This window comes from Oncorhynchus masou, chromosome 5 (genome assembly GCF_036934945.1).
Source record: "Oncorhynchus masou masou isolate Uvic2021 chromosome 5, UVic_Omas_1.1, whole genome shotgun sequence".
Classification (NCBI taxonomy): Eukaryota; Metazoa; Chordata; class Actinopteri; order Salmoniformes; family Salmonidae; genus Oncorhynchus; species Oncorhynchus masou.
In genome coordinates, this window is record NC_088216.1 from 1018647 (window position 1) to 1036808 (window position 18162).

The window sequence follows — 18162 nt, forward strand, 5'->3', positions numbered from 1 at the left end:
CAGCACTGGACCACAGATTAGACAAAACTAGAGCCTGCAGAACTTGCTTATTGGAGTGTGGTGTCAAAAAAGCAGAGCATCTCTTTATTATGGCTAGACCTCTCCCCAGCTTTACAACCATTGAATCTATATGTTTTGACCATGACCGTTTACCATCTAAGGTAACGCAAAGTAATTTAGTCTCCTCAACTTGTTCAACAGCCACACAATTCATTACCAGATTCAGCTGAGGTCTAGCACTTAAGGAATGATTTGTACCAAATTCAATGCTCTTAGTTTTAGAGATGTTCAGGACCAGTTTATTACTGGCCACACATTGCAAAACAGACTGCAAGTCTTTGTTAAAGGTTTCAGTGGCTTCATTTGCTGTGGTTGCTGGTGCTTATATGGTTTGTTTAATGCCAGTGGCGGGTCATTGGTAAAAATAGAAAAGAGTAGAGGGCCTAGAGAGCTGCCCTGCGGTACATCACACTTTATATGTTTGACATTAGAGAAGCTTCCATTAAAAGCCATAGCACAAACATTCTTAAACAACAGGTTATGGTCAATAATATCAAAGGCTGCACTGAAATCTAACAATAGAGCTCCCACAATCTTCTTGTTTTCAATTTCTCTCAACCAATCATCAGTCATTTGTGTTAGTGCAGTACATGTTGAGTGCCCTTCTCTATAATCATGCTGAAAGTCTGTTGTTAATTTGTTTACAGAGAAATAGCATTGTATTTGCAATTTTTTCCAACAGGTTGTTAAGAGCTGGCAGCAAGCTTATTGGTCTGCTGTTAGAACCAGTAAAGGCCGCTTTACCACTCTTGGGTAGTGGATTAATTTGGCTTCCCTCCAGGCCTGAGAACAAAGACTTTCCTCGAGGCTCATATTAAAAATACGACAGATAGGAGTGGCTATAGAGTCAGCTACTGTCCTCAGTAGCTTTCCATCTGTTGTCAATCCCAAGAGGTTTGTCATTATTGATCGATAACAATTTTCCCACCTCTCCCACAATAAATTTACAATATTCAAACTTGCAACTGCTTTTCTTTCATTTTTTTTATTTTTTTATGCATGAATATAATTGCTCGCTGTTTCCTTCCCATCATTCTTTATATCATTGATCTTGGCTTCATAATAAAGTTTCTTCTTCTTTTTGTTGAGTTTGGTCACATCATTTCTCAGCCAATCAGATGTGCAGCCAGACGTACTAGCCACTCCTTTTCCCCCATCTCTTTCAAACATACATTTTTTAAATTCCTCATCAATCCATGGAGCCTTAACAGTTCCAACAGTCAGTTTCTTAACAGGTACAGGTAATAATTGGAAGAAGCAATTTCATATGGTAAAAACAGGTAAACACATTATCAGTCAACAATATAAGACAACGGGAGCACTGTGTATGTTCTCTGATGAATGTTAAGTCAATGTGATGTGAAATATCACTATACACGCTAAGAGAAGTAATTTATCTCTCCTGTGTAGATTCTCTAATGACGTTTAAGTGTAATATGTTACGAGTAATATGAGCAATATGTTTTCCCACAGTCTGAGCTTTTCTCCTCTGTGTGCAGTCTCATGTGTTCTTTCATGCTTCCTAAATGGGCAAAAGATTTGCACCCTGTGAGGAGTGGTTAGGCTTCTCCCCTGTGTGTATTCTCTCATGTTTCTTCAGATCACCTGATCTGCCGAAACACTTTCCACACTGGGAGCAGTGGTAAGGCTTCTCCCCCGTGTGAATTTTCTGGTGAGCTTTTAGGTGTCCTTTCAGTTTAAAACTATTTCCACACTGTGAGCAGTGGTAAGGCTTCTCCCCTGTGTGTGTTCTCTCATGTTGTTTCAGATCCCATAATAAGTTACAACCCTTTCCACATTGGGAACAGTGGTAAAGCTTCTCCCCTGTGTGTAATCTCTCATGTTTTTTCAGATCCCCTGACCAGTTGAAACACTTTCCACACTGGGAGCAGTGGTAAGGCTTCTCCCCCGTGTGTATTCTCTCATGTTGTGTCATGGCCCCTAACTGGTTAAAACACTTGCCACACTGGGAGCACTGGTAAGGCTTCTCCCCTGTGTGTATTATCTCATGAACTTTCAGGTTCCTTAACCGGCTAAAACTCTTTCCACACTGGGAGCAGCGGTAAGGCTTCTCCCCTGTGTGTATTCTCTCGTGAGCTTTCATGTGTCCTTTCTGGTTAAAACTCTTTCCACACTGCGAGCAGTGGTAAGGCCTCTCCCCTGTGTGTGTTCTCTCATGTTGTTTCAGCTCCCATAAGAGGTTACAACCCTTTCCACATTGGGAACAGTGGTAAGGCTTCTGCCCTGTGTGTAATCTCTCATGTCGTTTCAGAGACCCTAACAGGTTAAAACTCTTTCCACACTGGAAGCAGTGGTAAGGCTTCTCCCCTGTGTGTATTCTCTCGTGTTTGTTCAGGGTTCCTTTATGGCTAAAACTTTTTCCACACTGGGAGCAGTGGAAAGGCTTCTCCCTGTGTGTATTCTCTCATGTTGTTTCAGCTCCCACAAGAGGTTAAAACTCTTTCCACAGTGGGAGCACTGGTGTCGTCTTGTTGGTTTGGACGTCCCTGGCTCTGGTTCTTCTGAGTCTGGTCTTTCACCTGCCAAAGAGAAAAAGTGTTTTTTAAAATAGAGACCTGAATGAAACCTCCACATGATAAAACGGTCTTGCTACGAGGGTAAATCCTAATCAGATCCCTCAATAACCTAAGGCCAGTTTTAACAATCTTGGTGTGATTTTAAAACAAATATTGTAGAGTTTCCTGGTAATTACTGATAATGTTTACACTACTTATTTATTAATTCTGTTTTCGTCAGAACACAAAAAAACTAGACAGTTCTAGAACACTCAAGACACAGACGTCACAGGATTCCAATCGAGCAGGTGGTTCTAAATATAGAACTTTCATAGCTGTATGATACAGAATGCGACCTAGAGTCGTGGACAAAAATTTTGAGAATGAAAGAAATATTAATTTCCACAAAGTCTGCTGCTTCTGTGTCTTTAGATAATTTTGTCAGATGTTACTATGTAATGCTGAAGTATAATTACAAGCATTTCATAAGTGTCAAAGGCTCTTATTGACAATTACGAAGTTGATGCAAAGATTCAATATCTGCAGTGTTGACCCTTCTTTTTCAAGACCTCTACAATCCACCCTGGCATAATGTCAATTAACTTCTGGGCCACATCCTGACTAATGGCAGCCCATTCTTGCATAATCAATGCTTGGAGTTTGTCAGAATTTGTGGGTTTTTGTTTGTCCACCTGCCTCTTGAGGATTGACCACACGTTCTCAATGGGATTAAGGTCTGGGGAGTTTCCTGGCCATGGACCCAAAATATTGATGTTTTGTTCCCTGAGCCACCAAGTTATCACTTTTGCCTTATGGCGAGGTGCTCCATCATGCTGGAAAAGGCACTGTTCGTCACCGAACTGTTCCTGAATGGTTGGGAGAAGTTGTTCTCGGAGGATGTGTTGGTACCATTCTTTATTCATGGCTGTGTTCTTAGGCAAATTGTGAGGTAGCCCACTCCCTTGGCTGAGAAGCAACCCCACACATGAATGGTCTCAGGATGCTTTACTGTTGGCATGACACAGGACTGATGGTAGCGCTCACCTTGTCTTCTCCGGACAAGCTTTTTACCGGATGCCCCAAACAATCGTAAAGGGGATTCATCAGAGAAAATGACTTTACCCCAGTCCCCAGCAGTCCAATCCCTGTACCTTTTGCAGAATATCAGTCTCCCTGATATTTTTCCTGGAGAGAGGTGGCTTATTTGCTGCCCTTCTTGACACCAGGCCATCCTCCAAAAGTCTTCGCCTCACTGTGCATGTAGATGCACTCACACCTGCCTGCTGCCATTCCTGAGCAAGCTCTGTACTGATGGTGCCCCGATCCCGCAGCCGAATCAACTTTAGGAGGCGGTCCTGGCGCTTGCTGGACTTTCTTGGGCGTCATGAAGCTTTCTTCATAACAATTGAACCGCTCTCCTTGAAGTCCTTGATGATCCGATAAATGGTTGATTTAGGTGCAGTCTTACTGGCAGCAGTATCCTTGCCTGTGAAGCCCTTTTTGTGCAAAGAAACGATGACGGCACGTGTTTCCTTGCAGGTAATCATGGGTGACAGAGGAAGAACAATGATTCCAAGCCACACCCTCCTTTTGAAGTTTCCAGTTTGGGGGGGGGGGGGGTTCAGTTCATTTGCATGGCAAAGAGGGACTTGGCAATTAATTACAATTCATCTGAACACTCTTCATAACATTCTGGAGTATATGCAAATTGCCATCATACAAACTGAGGCAGCAGACTTTGTGAAAATTAATATTTGTGTCTCAACTTTTGCCCAGGACTGAACACACTTCCTTAAATATAAAATAAGTAAATAAGTAATTTTAAGTGGAAGTCCAAAACTTGTTTTTTTCCCGCGAAGACACAAAGCACATCAGTAACATCTCCCCGTTGTTGAAAGGGTTCGACACATTGCTGTATAAATGGACCATTTTCTTATTTAGACATTCACAGATTTTCAACATTTTGACTATCGCTGATGTCATATTTTGGGTAAAGTAAAAAAAAATAAGGTGAAACATTTGGAAAGATGTTCCTAAAACTGATAGTAGATACAATAAACAAAAATATAAACGCAACATGTAAAGTGTTGGATGTTTCATGAGCTGAAAAAAAAGATTGCAGAATTTATTGAACATTTATTCTTTGCCAAGATAATCCATCCACCAATCAAGAAGCTGATTGAACAGCTTGATTATTACACAGGTGCACCTTGTGCTGGGGATAATAAAAGGCCACTCTAAAATGTGCAGTTTTGTCACACAACACAATGCCGCAGATTGTCTCAAGTTTTGAGGGAGCGTGCAATTGGCATGCTGACTGCAGGAATATCCACTGGAGCTGTTACCAGATAATTGAATGTTAAATTCTCTTCCAGAAGCCTCCTCCAATGTCGTTTTAGAGAATTTGGCAGTACATCCAACTGCCTCACAACCACAGACCATCCTAGGATATATTGGGTAGGATAAATGTATATTAATACATGTAATATAGGATAAATGGTATATTCTAGAATTCATCCGTGATGTCATAATGACATATAAAGACGCCCAGGACCTCCACGTCATCTGAGACCAGCCACCAGAGTTGTATTTCTCTTTGTAATGAAGCCCTTTTGTGGGGAAAAACTCATTCTGATTGGCTGGGCCACGCAATGGGTGGGCTTCCCTGCCCAGTCATGCAAAGTCCATAGATTAGGGCCTAATTTAATTATTTACAATGACTGACTTATATGAGCTGTAAATCGTTGTTTATATTTTGGTTCAGTATACACAGACCCACACACACACTGCATTTGTTAAGTATTCCAGACCCCTTGACCTTTTCCAAATCAAAAACAAAAGTAACAGTCAGAATCTGCTGTGGCCACCAGCTGCATTAAGTACTGCAGTGCATCTCCTCCTCATGGACTGCACCGGATTTGACAGTACTTGCTGTGAGATGTTACGCCACTCTTCCACCAAGGCACCTGCAAGTTCCCAGGCATTTCTGGGGGGGGGGGGGGAATGGCCCTAGCCCTCACCCTCCAATCCAACAGGTCCCAGACGTGCTCAATTGGATTGAGATCCGGGCTCTTTGCTGGCCATGGCTGAACTTTGACATTCCGGTCTTGCAGGAAATCACACACAGAACGAGCAGAATGGCTGGTGGCATTGTCATGCTGGAGGGTCATGTCAGGATGAGCCTGCAGGAAAGGTACCACATGAGGGAGGAGGATGTCTTCCCTGTAACGCACAGAGTTGAGATTGCCTGCAATGACAACAAGCTCAGTCTGATGATGCTGTGACGCACCGCCCCAGACCATGACGGCCCCTCCACCTCGATCCCGCTCCAGAGTACAGGCCTCCGTGTAATGCTCATTCCTTCGACGATAAACGCGAAATCTGACCATCGCCCCTGGAGACAAAACCGCAACTTGCCAGTCCTGTCTGGTCGGGGTAGATCCAAGAGGTTCGACCATTTCACAGGTGCATGTTCATTAATTGTTTATGGTTCATTGAACAAGCATGGGAAACAGTTTTTAAACTCTTTGCAATGAAGAAGATCTGTGACGTTATTTGGATTTTTTACGAATAATCTTTGAAGGGTCCTGAAAAAGATCCGTACATTTTTTTTTTGCTGAGTTTATGTTATTTTGTATATGTTTTATGTTGAAGTTCATGTTATTTTGTATATGTTTTATGTTGAAGTGTTTTTTATTCTCAGACATAAATAAACAACTCCAGGTGAAAGACAAAGGCCATAGCTGTAATAAAATAACAAATTAACTGGCAAAGCAGCAGAGCGAGGCCCGCATCCAGCAACGTCACGAGTCACGTTTTGCAGCTGTTTCAGTACAGCACTACAGGGAGAGAGAGGGAGAGCAGCCGTTTCAGTACAGCACTACAGGGAGAGAGAGGGGGAGCAGCTGTTTCAGTACAGCACTACAGGGAGAGAGAGGGGGAGCAGCTGTTTCAGTACAGCACTACAGGGAGAGAGAGGGAGAGCAGCTGTTTCAGTACAGCACTACAGGGAGAGAGGGAGAGCAGCTGTTTCAGTACAGCACTACAGGGAGAGAGAGGGAGAGCAGCTGTTTCAGTACAGCACTACAGGGAGAGAGAGGGAGAGCAGCTGTTTCAGTACAGCACTACAGGGAGAGAGAGGGAGAGCAGCTGTTTCAGTACAGCACTACAGGGAGAGAGAGAGGGAGAGCAGCTGTTTCAGTACAGCACTACAGGGAGAGAGAGGGAGAGCAGCTGTTTCAGTACAGCACTACAGGGAGAGAGAGGGAGAGCAGCTGTTTCAGTACAGCACTACAGGGAGAGAGAGGGAGAGCAGCTGTTTCAGTACAGCACTACAGGGAGAGCAGCTGTTTCAGTACAACACTACAGGGAGAGAGAGGGAGAGCAGCTGTTTCAGTACAGCACTACAGGGAGAGAGAGGGAGAGCAGCTGTTTCAGTACAGCACTACAGGGAGAGAGGGGGAGAGCAGCTGTTTCAGTACAGCACTACAGGGAGAGGGGGAGAGCAGCTGTTTCAGTACAGCACTACAGGGAGAGAGAGGGGGAGAGCAGCTGTTTCAGTACAGCACTACAGGGAGAGAGGGGGAGAGCAGCTGTTTCAGTACAGCACTACAGGGAGAGAGGGGGAGAGCAGCTGTTTCAGTACAACACTACAGGGAGAGAGAGGGAGAGCAGCTGTTTCAGTACAGCACTACAGGGAGAGAGGGGGAGAGCAGCTGTTTCAGTACAGGACTACTGGGAGAGAGCAGCTGTTTCAGTACAGCACTACAGGGAGAAAGAGGGAGAGCAGCTGTTTCAGTACAGCATTACAGGGAGAGAGAGGGAGAGCAGCTGTTTCAGTACAGGACTAGAGAGAGAGAGAGGGAGAGCAGCTGTTTCAGTACAGCACTACAGGGAGAGCAGCTGTTTCAGTATAGCACTACAGGGAGAGAGAGGGAGAGCAGCTGTTTCAGTACAGCACTACAGGGAGAGATAGGGAGAGAGGGAAAAAATCCACGGGACTAGTTTTAATGTATGGAATCAATTAGGAGTTTCTGGATTTTGGGTAAACTTCCCCTTTAAAGCATCAGACTCCATAGTAATTCATCATTAGATGCTACAGTCCTCCTTTAAGACTCCATAATGTTTCATCATTAGATGCTACAGTCCTCCTTTAAGACTCCATAATGTTTCATCATTAGATGCTACAGTCCTCCTTTAAGACTCCATAATGTTTCATCATTAGATGCTACAGTCCTCCCTTAAGACTCCATAATGTTTCATCATTAGATGCTACAGTTCTCCTTTAAGACTCCATAATGTTTCTTCATTAGATGCTACAGTCCTCCTTTAAGACTCCATAATGTTTCATCATTAGATGCTACAGTCCTCCCTTAAGACTCCATAATGTTTCATCATTAGATGCTACAGGCCTCCTTTAAGACTCCATAATGTTTCATCAGATGGTACAGTCCTCCTTTAAGACTCCATAATGTTTCATCATTAGATGCTACAAGGCTCCTTTAAGACTCCATAATGTTTCATCATTAGATGGCACAGTCCTCCATTAAGACTCCATAATGTTTCATCATTAGATGCTACAGTCCTCCTTTAAGACTCCATAATGTTTCATCATTAGATGCTACAGTCCTCCTTTAAGACTCCATAATGTTTCATCATTAGATGCTACAGGCCTCCTTTAAGACTCCATAATGTTTCATCAGATGGTACAGTCCTCCTTTAAGACTCCATAATGTTTCATCATTAGATGCTAGAAGGCTCCTTTAAGACTCCATAATGTTTCATCATTAGATGGCACAGTCCTCCTTTAAGACTCCATAATGTTTCATCATCAGATGCTACAGTCCTCCTTTTAGACTCCATAGTAATTCATCATTAGATGCTACAGTCCTCCTTTAAGACTCCATAAGAATGTGTCTGGAAGCGCTACTCTATTTATTCTACTCTCATCCTTTCGGTTTTAATAATATTTATAAAAATGTTATAATAGGTAATAACTAACTTCAATAACTAGGGTTAATACCTGCCTGGCGCACCAACAAAATCTTCATATTTACCCCCCTCTAACAATACCGCTACAGAATTAGCGTAGTAGGCCATGTAACTTAAGGTAATAAGAAATATTTAGGACTAACTTGTTCCTTGCCACCCATTCTGAAACTAACTGCAGCTCTATGTTAAGTGTTGCAGTCATTTCAGTCGCTGTAGTAGCTGACGTGTACAGTGTTGAGTCATCCGCATACATAGACACACTGGCTTTACTCAAATGTCGTTGGCATGTTGTTGGTAAAGATTGGAAAAAGAAGGTGCCAAACAGCTGCCCTGGGGAATTCCTGATTCAAACTTGATTTTGTTGTACAGGCTTCCATTAAAGAACACTGTGTTCTGTCAGACAGGTAGCTCTGGTGCGGCAGGTAGCCTAGCGGTTAGAGCGGTAGGCCAGTAACCGAGAGATTGCTGGATCGAATCTCTGAGCTGACAAGGTAAACTCTGTCGTTCTGCCCCTGAACAAGGCAGTCCTAGGCCGTCATTGAAAATAATAATTTGTTCTTAACTGACTTGACTAGTTAAATAAAGGTTACATTTATAGCAGGGGGTGTAAAGCCATACGTTTTTTTCAGCAGCAGACTACGATCGATAATGTCAAAAGCCACACTGAGTCAAACAAAACAGCCCCAACAATATTTTTATCATACATTTCTCTCAGCCAAGCAGTCATTTGTAAGTGCTATGCTTATTGAATGTCCTTCTCTATAAGCTGAAAGTATCAATTTGTTTACTGTAAAATAGCATCGTATCTTGACAAACAATTTTTTTCCAAAAATGTAAGTGTTGGTAACAGGCGGATTGGTCGGCTATTTAAGCCAGTAAAGGGAGCTTTACTATTCTTGGGGAGTGGAATGACTTCAGGTTCCCTCCAGGCCTGAGGGAACACACTTTCTAGTGGGCTTAAATTGAAGATAATGCGTATAGAACTGGCAATATCGGCCGCTATTATTCTCAATTTTCCATCCACGTTGTCAGACACCAGTGACTTGTCATTGTTGATTTTTTTGCCCAAAATTTCAATGAAGGTGTTCCAAAGCTTTTTACAATCATTCTTCATGTAATTTATCTTTGTTTCGTAGTGTACTTTCTTCTTTTTATTCAGTTTAGTCAATGATGTCTCAATTTGCAATAGGTTTGCCAATCAGTTATTCAGCCAGACCTATTTGCCATCTCTTTTGCCTCCCTCTTCACCATTTTTAAATTCCTCATCAATCCACGTGGATTTAACAGTTTTTACAGTCATTTTCTTAATGGGTGTTGCTTATTAGTAACTGGGATAAGCAATTTCAAATGTGTCAAGGGCAGAGTCTGGTTGCTCATCATTACACACCAAGGGCCAACAAATATTATTTACATCAACAACAAAGGAATCACTACAAAAAAATGTATGACCTCCTATACACAATATTAGTCCCAGCCTTTGGAACGGTGGTTTTCCTAGACATGGCTACTATATTGTGATCACTACATCTGATGGATCTGGATACTGCTTTAAAACCCATTTCTGCAGCATTAGTAAAGATATTATCAAACCATGTTGATGATTTCATTCCTCTACTGTTTGTAACTACCCTGGTAGGTTGATTGATAACCTGAACAAGGTTGCCGGCACTGGTTACAGTTCGAAGCTTTCTCTTGAGTAGGCAGCCTGATCACAGCTTTCCTCCAGTATTAGTTAATTAATTAACAGTGTATTGAGTTTAGTTGGCCTGTCCTACAGTCTAGTAAAGATAGGGGGGCTGACTGGGACAACCAATGTAACATCCATCATGTTTTATGGAAACGTTTTTGTAAAACAAGCACCTTATATCAGGTCTTCTTGAAACTTTCCCTCTAAAGTGAACTTTCATCAAGGTTTTATATGGTCAATTGGTTTCTCTTTTCATTGGCAGAATTATTTTTTAGTGTTATGATATTCATAACATCCATATACACCAGTCTCTCTTCCTGTTAACTAACAAAACGCTGCTGGTTGTCATGGTAACAGATACCAGTCCACCTTCCTGTCAACTAACAGAACTCTGCTGGTTGTCCTGGTAGCAGATACCAGTCCAACTTCCTGTCAACTAACAGAACTCTGCTGGTTGTCCTGGTAACAGATACCAGTCCAACTTCCTGTCAACTAACAGAACTCTGCTGGTTGTCCTGGTAACAGATACCAGTCCAACTTCCTGTCAACTAACATAACTCTGCTGGTTGTCCTGGTAACAGATACCAGTGGGCAGATCTATTTTATTTGTTCAAACTAAACTACAGCACTTACTTTGATGAGTCAAATCTGATCCTTTCTTCTCTTCTCCTCCTCTCACAGTTCCACTCAGCCCTGTTGTTTTCCTGCAGTCCACCAGCAGCACAGACAACCTCTTCATACCCAGCAGTAAGGTGCTACCGGGAGAGGCACGCCACGGGGACTCCGGGAGGAAGGAAGGGCTAGCGTTGTCCTGGTAACCATAAAGAGGGGACACAGACACATATCATTATGGATGCTGATGTCACTGTTGTCATATAAAGTGCCTTACAGAAATCCAGCCCCTGATAGAGCAAGCTGATGATGAGCAACGTCACCGCACGAAGAGGCAAAAAAGACTTACCCCCATCGCGACGTCCACCCCCCCAGGCTAACTTTCTAGCCCCTGCTATCTGCTTGCTTGCTAACCCGGTCTGCTAACTGCTAAACTTCCGGGCCCTGGTCTGCTAACTGCTAACTTGCCTGGTCTGCTAACTGCTTGCCCTTGCTAACTGCTTGCTAAGCATCCTGGAATGACATTGACCTCATCTCATCAGTAGATAATGCCTGGCTATTCTTTGAAAGTGCCATCCTCACCATCTTAAATAAGCATTCCCCTCTCAAAAAATGTTGAACTAGGAATAGATAAAGTCCTTGGTTCACACCAGACCTGTCTGCCCTTGACCAGCACAAAAACATCCTGTGGCGTTCTGCATTAGCATCGAATGCCCCCACCGATGCTCAACAAACTGGATGCAGTCTATCACAGTGCCATCCATTTTGTCACCAAAGCCCCATATACTACCCACCATTGCGACCTGTACACTCTCGCTGGCTGGCCCTCGCTTCATACTCGTCGCCAAATCCACTGGCTACAGGTTATCTACAAGTCTCTGCTGGGTAAAGCCCCGTCTTATCACAGCTCACTGGTCACCATAGCAGCACCCACCCATAGCACGCGCTCCAGCAGGTATATCTCACTGGTCACCCCCAAAGCCAATCCCTCCTTTGGTTGTCTTTCCTTCCAGTTCTCTGCTGCCAATGACTGGAACGAATTGAAAAGATTTCTGAAGCTGGAGACTCACATCTCCCTCACTAGCTTTAAGCACCAGCTGTCAGAGCAGTTTACAGATCACTGCACCTGTACTTAGCCTATCTGTAAACAGCCCATCTATCCACCTAACTCATCCCCATACTGGTATTTATTTATTTTGCAACCCAGTATCTCTACCTGCACGTTCATCTTCTGCCGATCTACCATTTCAGTGTTTAATTGCTATATTGTAATTATATTCGCCACCATGGCCTATTTAATGCCTTAACTTACCTCATTTGCACTCACTGTATATAGACTTTTTGTTTTCTTTTGTTCTACTGTATTATTGACTATGTTTTGTTTATTCCATGTGTAACTCTGTTGTTGTATGTGTCACATTGCTATGCTTTATCTTGGCCAGGTCGCAGTTGCAAATGAGAACTTGTTCTCAACTAGCCGACCTGGTTAAATAAAGGTGAAATAAAAATAAATACACTTTAAAAAGCTGTACCAAATGGCTAGCGTTGTCCTGGTAACCATAAAGAGGAGACACAGACACATATCATTATGGATGCTGATGCCACTGTTGACAAAGTGCTTTACAGAAACCCAGCCCACGATAGAGCAAGCTGTATGCCAGACCAGACCAAGCTGTACCATCTGGTGTTCTGATCTGGAGAGACTCTTCTCTGCATCTTCAGCTTCATGGGGTTGTTGAGGCTCCCCAGAGGATCCACGATAGTCATGTCTCTCTCCTGTGTGAATGAGAACATCAAACAGATGGTAAACTTATGACCATCTACTGCAATCCGAGTCTTACCAGAGGCATGAATATGTATAAAAAAGTGCCTATAATGGAAACTTTCATCGTGATTTCCTAAAATATTGTTTGTGTTGCAAATGTAAACAGGATCTTTCCACAAAAAAAGGGTGCCTTCTGCGTCCCTTTGACAATTTAAGTAGAAATTATGCACCAATGTTGAATTCTGAAAAGCCTGTTTTATGAAGTGCACTTTAATGTGGACTACACGGATATTTCAATAAATCTAATAGAAAAGTCACCAAAATATATGTACCAATGACGGATAGCACCTCTAACAATGTATTGAGCACTGAACAACATATTAAATTGTAGAACTTCATTAGAATGCCCCTTTCAAACCCCACATTAGTTCAAGAAATGCATATTTTGTGCCCGTTTTTAGGTCAGTACTCACTGGTCTTACTCGAATCTTCAGCCTCATCCTTTTTCACTCCCAAAACGTCTTCCTCCTCCTCTTTAATTGAGATAGCCTCCTCTTCCTCTTTTACTCCAAAAGGTTCTTCCTCTTCTTTCAAAATTACGGCATCTTCCTCCTTTTTGATTCTGAAAGCTTCTACCTCCTCCTCTTCCACAACCTCTTTCCCATCTTCCTCTTTCACTGTAATATCATCCTCTTCTTTCAATATGATAGACTCCTCTTCCTCCCTTTTCATCCTGAAAGCTTCTTCCTCTCCTTTCACCAGAGCTTCTTTCTCCGTCGAGTTTAGTGAGCTCATGTTCCGGGCGATTAGCCTAGTGCAATATCAATTTACCACATTAGCTAATTTAACAAGCAATCTACGTTTCAATGAACGAGCAGATATGTACACAGAATTGTATTTAAAACACTAAGAGTAATATACACAAGATTTGTCTTAAACGCTTCAATGTTTCGGTTTAATGTCCGCTAGCAAAAACCACCACGTTGGTTGAATAAGAAGCCTTTGTCGCTGTTGAAGAAGCCTCCAGTTCCGTCCACTAGATTGTACGTCACGCAAGAAGCATAACCTGAAATACTCATATCGCCATCTGCTGACCGGAGTGGGTAACGCAGTTTGGAATAAATAAATAAAAAACACATAATAACACCTCACATAATGGTGGCCAAAATCAAGGAAAACTTCTCACCCAGCGGCATATGGGATATTTATGTGAGTGTTGGTGTTGCCACATGAAGCAGTGCCCACTTTACAAAAGGGAACATGGACAGATATGTCTCTACCTGTGTAGAGCACATGCCCCTTTACCCTCCCAGTCTCTAAAGTGCCCTGGTATAATTTGTATTCATTTTTTGTTATAGTTATTCTGAACTCTCTGCCTGAAAATCATCGTTAACTTTGCTTGTAAATGTGTGATTTGTATTTCCCTTCAACTTTTTGAAGATTTAACAGCCAGGAAATGCCCCTGTCTGAGTGCAGTCTACCACTATGTGTAGCTGTTAGCGATGATGCTAATGATCCACTATGTGTAGCTGTTAGCGATGATGCTAATGATCCACTATGTGTAGCTGTTAGCGATGATGCTAATGACAACCATCTTCTGGTTGATGGAAAAGCTTTCCCACAAACCTTGTCAATTAAATGTTAACTACAAAGTAGTCTGTTCCTACCTGGCAGAATATATCATGACTATTAGCATCAATCCAGTTGTGATTTGTTCAGCAGACTCTGCAATCACATGTGTGCTACAGAGACACCACAAACCAAGCAAGGCTCTTGTGTGCGACAGAGACACCACTAACCAAGCAAGGCTCTTGTGTGCGACAGAGACACCACTAACCAAGCAAGGCTCTTGTGTGCGACAGAGACACCACAAACCAAGCAAGGCTCTTGTGTGCGACAGAGACACCACAAACCAAGCAAGGCTCTTGTGTGCGACAGAGACACCACTAACCAAGCAAGGCTCTTGTGTGCGACAGAGACACCACAAACCAAGCAAGGCTCTTGTGTGCGACAGAGACACCACTAACCAGACAAGGCTCTTGTGTGCGACAGAGACACCACTAACCAAGCAAGGCTCTTGTGTGCGACAGAGACACCACTAACCAGACAAGGCTCTTGTGTGCGACAGAGACAACACAAACCAAGCAAGGCTCTTGTGTGCGACAGAGACACCACTAACCAGACAAGGCTCTTGCTGGTGACACTTGAATTAAAGGGTATCTACACATAAAAATGAAAATGTCTTAGATTTTTCTCAGACTTCAAACATGTTCTCCTAATGTGGTTTAAGTGTTGTTGTGGACTAAGAACATCCAATGTTGTTGTTTTCTATTAACAGTGTGATTTAGAGAGAAAAGCAGACAAACAGGGACAAATCAGAAACCTGGAAAAACTAAACGGAGAAAATAGAATTAGGTTAAAAAAAAAATTAGATAGAGATGTTATGGAGCCATAAATATTCTATACATTTTCTCTCATTACTGGATTGTCTAGGGATAGTGTAGAGCAGCAGCTGTATCCTGAAGTGACCTTTAACCTTTTTGAAATCGGACACGATTAATAAGAAGTTAATGTTTAATTTGGTGTATTACACTTGTGAATGTATGAAAGTTAAATAATCCCAAAAATATTTTTGAATTTCGCGCTCTGTCATTTCAGCGGATGTTGTCTAGGGGTTCCTAGCCTTAAGAGGTTTTAAGGAGAAGTTTATTTTTAAACGCTTCAACATTTCAGTTTAATGTTCGCTAGCAAACCACCGCGTTGGTTGAATCAGAAGCGTTTTGTCACCGTTGAAGAAGCCTCCTGTCCCGTCCACGAGACGCAAGAAGCATCACCTGAAAGACTCACATCGCCATCTGCTGACTGGAGTGAGTAACGCAGACTGGAGAAAAATCTCCATTACAATGTTTATTCTGGCAAGCAATGTCATAAGAAATCATTTAAAAACAACCAGTTGTTATTTTTTCTCTTACTTCTTACAGCCAATACTTTCCTCCAGGATTGACCTGCCCATTAGTCAGGTTTAGGTGACAGATTGAAGAGGTGGGCATATTCCGAGCTAAACTGACAAAGGCTAATTGCTAACAACACATAATATCACCTCACATAATGGTGCCCAAAATGAAGGAAAACTTCTCTCACCCAGCGGCATATGGACTATTGAGGTGAATGTTGCTGTTGCCACATGAAGCAGTGCCCACATTGTTTAAGGACAGATAGGAGGTGGACAGACAGGGCTCTACCTTTGTAGAGCACATGCCCCTTTGCCCTTCCAGTCTCTGAAGTGCCCTTTTGGGTGGTGGTATAATCTGTATTCATTTTTGGTCATAGTTATTCTAAACCCACTGCCTGCAAGTCAGTGTTGAATTCACCTAACTGAATATCTTACAGGTAGACCCTCTCTCACTCTCTCATCATGTCACAAGCTGTCAGGCTCCCAGGAGCAGGGCAATAAAAGGCCCCAGCTCACTCACCTGCCCCTCCCCCTCAAACAGCCATCAACCCAGAACATCCTGAAGACAGAACATCTAAAAGATCATCTAGGAAGCCTTTCTTCCTCATGGAGCTTTTCAAAAGTGAGGTGAATATTCAATGTGATGTTTGTACAGTGCATTTGGAAAGTATTCAGACCCCTTGACTTTTTCCACATTTTGTTAAGTTACAGCCTTATTTTATAAATGGATTTAAAAAAATGACATATTCTGAACTGTTTCTCTATCAGCAATCTACTGATAGAGGAAATTATGGTTGACATGACTAATTATGTATACATTCCAATCAGAACTGACTAGTCAAAATGCTATAATGTACTGTACATGTGAATTCTCTCTCTTGCTCCCATTCCCAATTGTATATAATGTAGTCAGGAGTTTAGTAACAATGAAGGTCTGTTCCTTAGTTCATTCAGTTGTACAATCTCCAGGTGGCGGGAACGGCCCATCTCCAGACTGTCTAGAATGTTGATTTATACTGACTGGCCTTGACTTCGTGCTGATAACGCGAAGGCTCCAGAGCTAGAGGGCCCCTCTACTTGTGGAAATAGATAGAACGTTTAGAAAACGCTGACGTCATTTTCAGTTTATAACCTGTGGAAATATGTGTATGCGGTTAGTACTCTCTTGTAATAAACGCTGTTACCTTTGGCTTTTAAGACTGGTCTCGATCTACTTCATGCATAATTAATGAACTTACAACTCATTAATGAATTAGAAATGAGTGCGAATTGGTTTTGGCAATAAAACATACAGGAATTTAGAATTCCTCTATCATCTACACAATACCCCAATATGAAAAAGCAAAAACAGGTTTTTAGAAAATGTAGCTAATTTATTAAAAGATAAAAAGCAGAAATACCTTATTTACATAACAGTAAGTATTCAGACCCCGTGCTATGAGACTGTCGGAGCAAAAACCAAGCCATGAGGTCGAAGGAATTGCCCGTAGAGCTTCGAGACAGGATTACGTTGAGGCACAAATCTTGGGAAGGGTACCAAAACACTTCTGCAGCATTAAAGGACCCCAAGAACACACTGTGGTGAAGAAGGCGCAACAGAGCCTCTTCAACACCAGGAGGCAGAAGAAATGTGGCTTGCTGTCACGAATCCCGCCGAAGATGGTGCCTCTTCCTGTTCGGGCGGCGCTCGGCGTCGCCGGCCTACTAGCTGCCATCGATTCCCTTTCCTTTTTGTTTCTGTTAGTTGGGTCTGATTGGTTACACCTGTTTTGAGTTTAGTTTTGTTTGTGGGCTATTTAAGGGCACGAGGCCCGCCGGCTATTGTATGCGCCTGGTGTTTTGACCTACTTTTCTCCAGAATAAACACAGTGTTCCTTTACCCTCTGCTCTCTGCGCCTGACTCCACACCCACTACTCCTAGAAGTCGTAACACTTGTCACCTAAAACCCTCACACAGTTTTACAGATGCACAATGAAAGCATCCTGTCTGGCTGTATTACCGCCTGGTACGGCAGAGCCTCTTCAACATCAGGAGGCACGAGAAATTTGGCTTGTCACCTAAAACCCTCACAGAGTTTTACAGATGCACAATGAAAGCATCCTGTCGGGCTGTATTACAATACAAGCCATAGAAAGTTGGTTTTAATTTCAGTTTAACCCACCAGAAAAGACAGAACAAATAATACTACAACAATTCTGGTTAAACTCAAATATACTAATTGATAAAAAAAAAAGTTTTTAAAATGAATACATAAAAAAGGTATAATCTTTGTAAATTATATCATAAATAGGACTGGTGGAGTTGTCACACATGCAGACAACAAAAATATATGGAAATGTCTGCACTACCCAACATTACAAACAACTAATTGCAGCATTACCACAAACATGGTGGAAAGGGGAAAAAGTAAGACACTTGTCTGTCAGTCCTGCATTAAAGACCAACATTGGTTAAAGAAAATTATGAATGACGCAAGATTCAAAACTTGGAATTTTTCAATTTGAATTATTATACAAAATTATTGCAACCAATACAATGTTCTATATATGGGGGATACAATTAACCTCTCTGCAGATT

At 42.3% G+C, this 18162-nt stretch overlaps 1 pseudogene; it reads right to left on the minus strand.

The window, feature by feature from the left end:
* Positions 1 to 889: 889 nt before the first annotated feature.
* On the minus strand, positions 890 to 13626 carry LOC135530606 (zinc finger protein 23-like; annotated as a pseudogene).
* Between the last annotated feature and the right edge of the window lie 4536 nt (positions 13627 to 18162).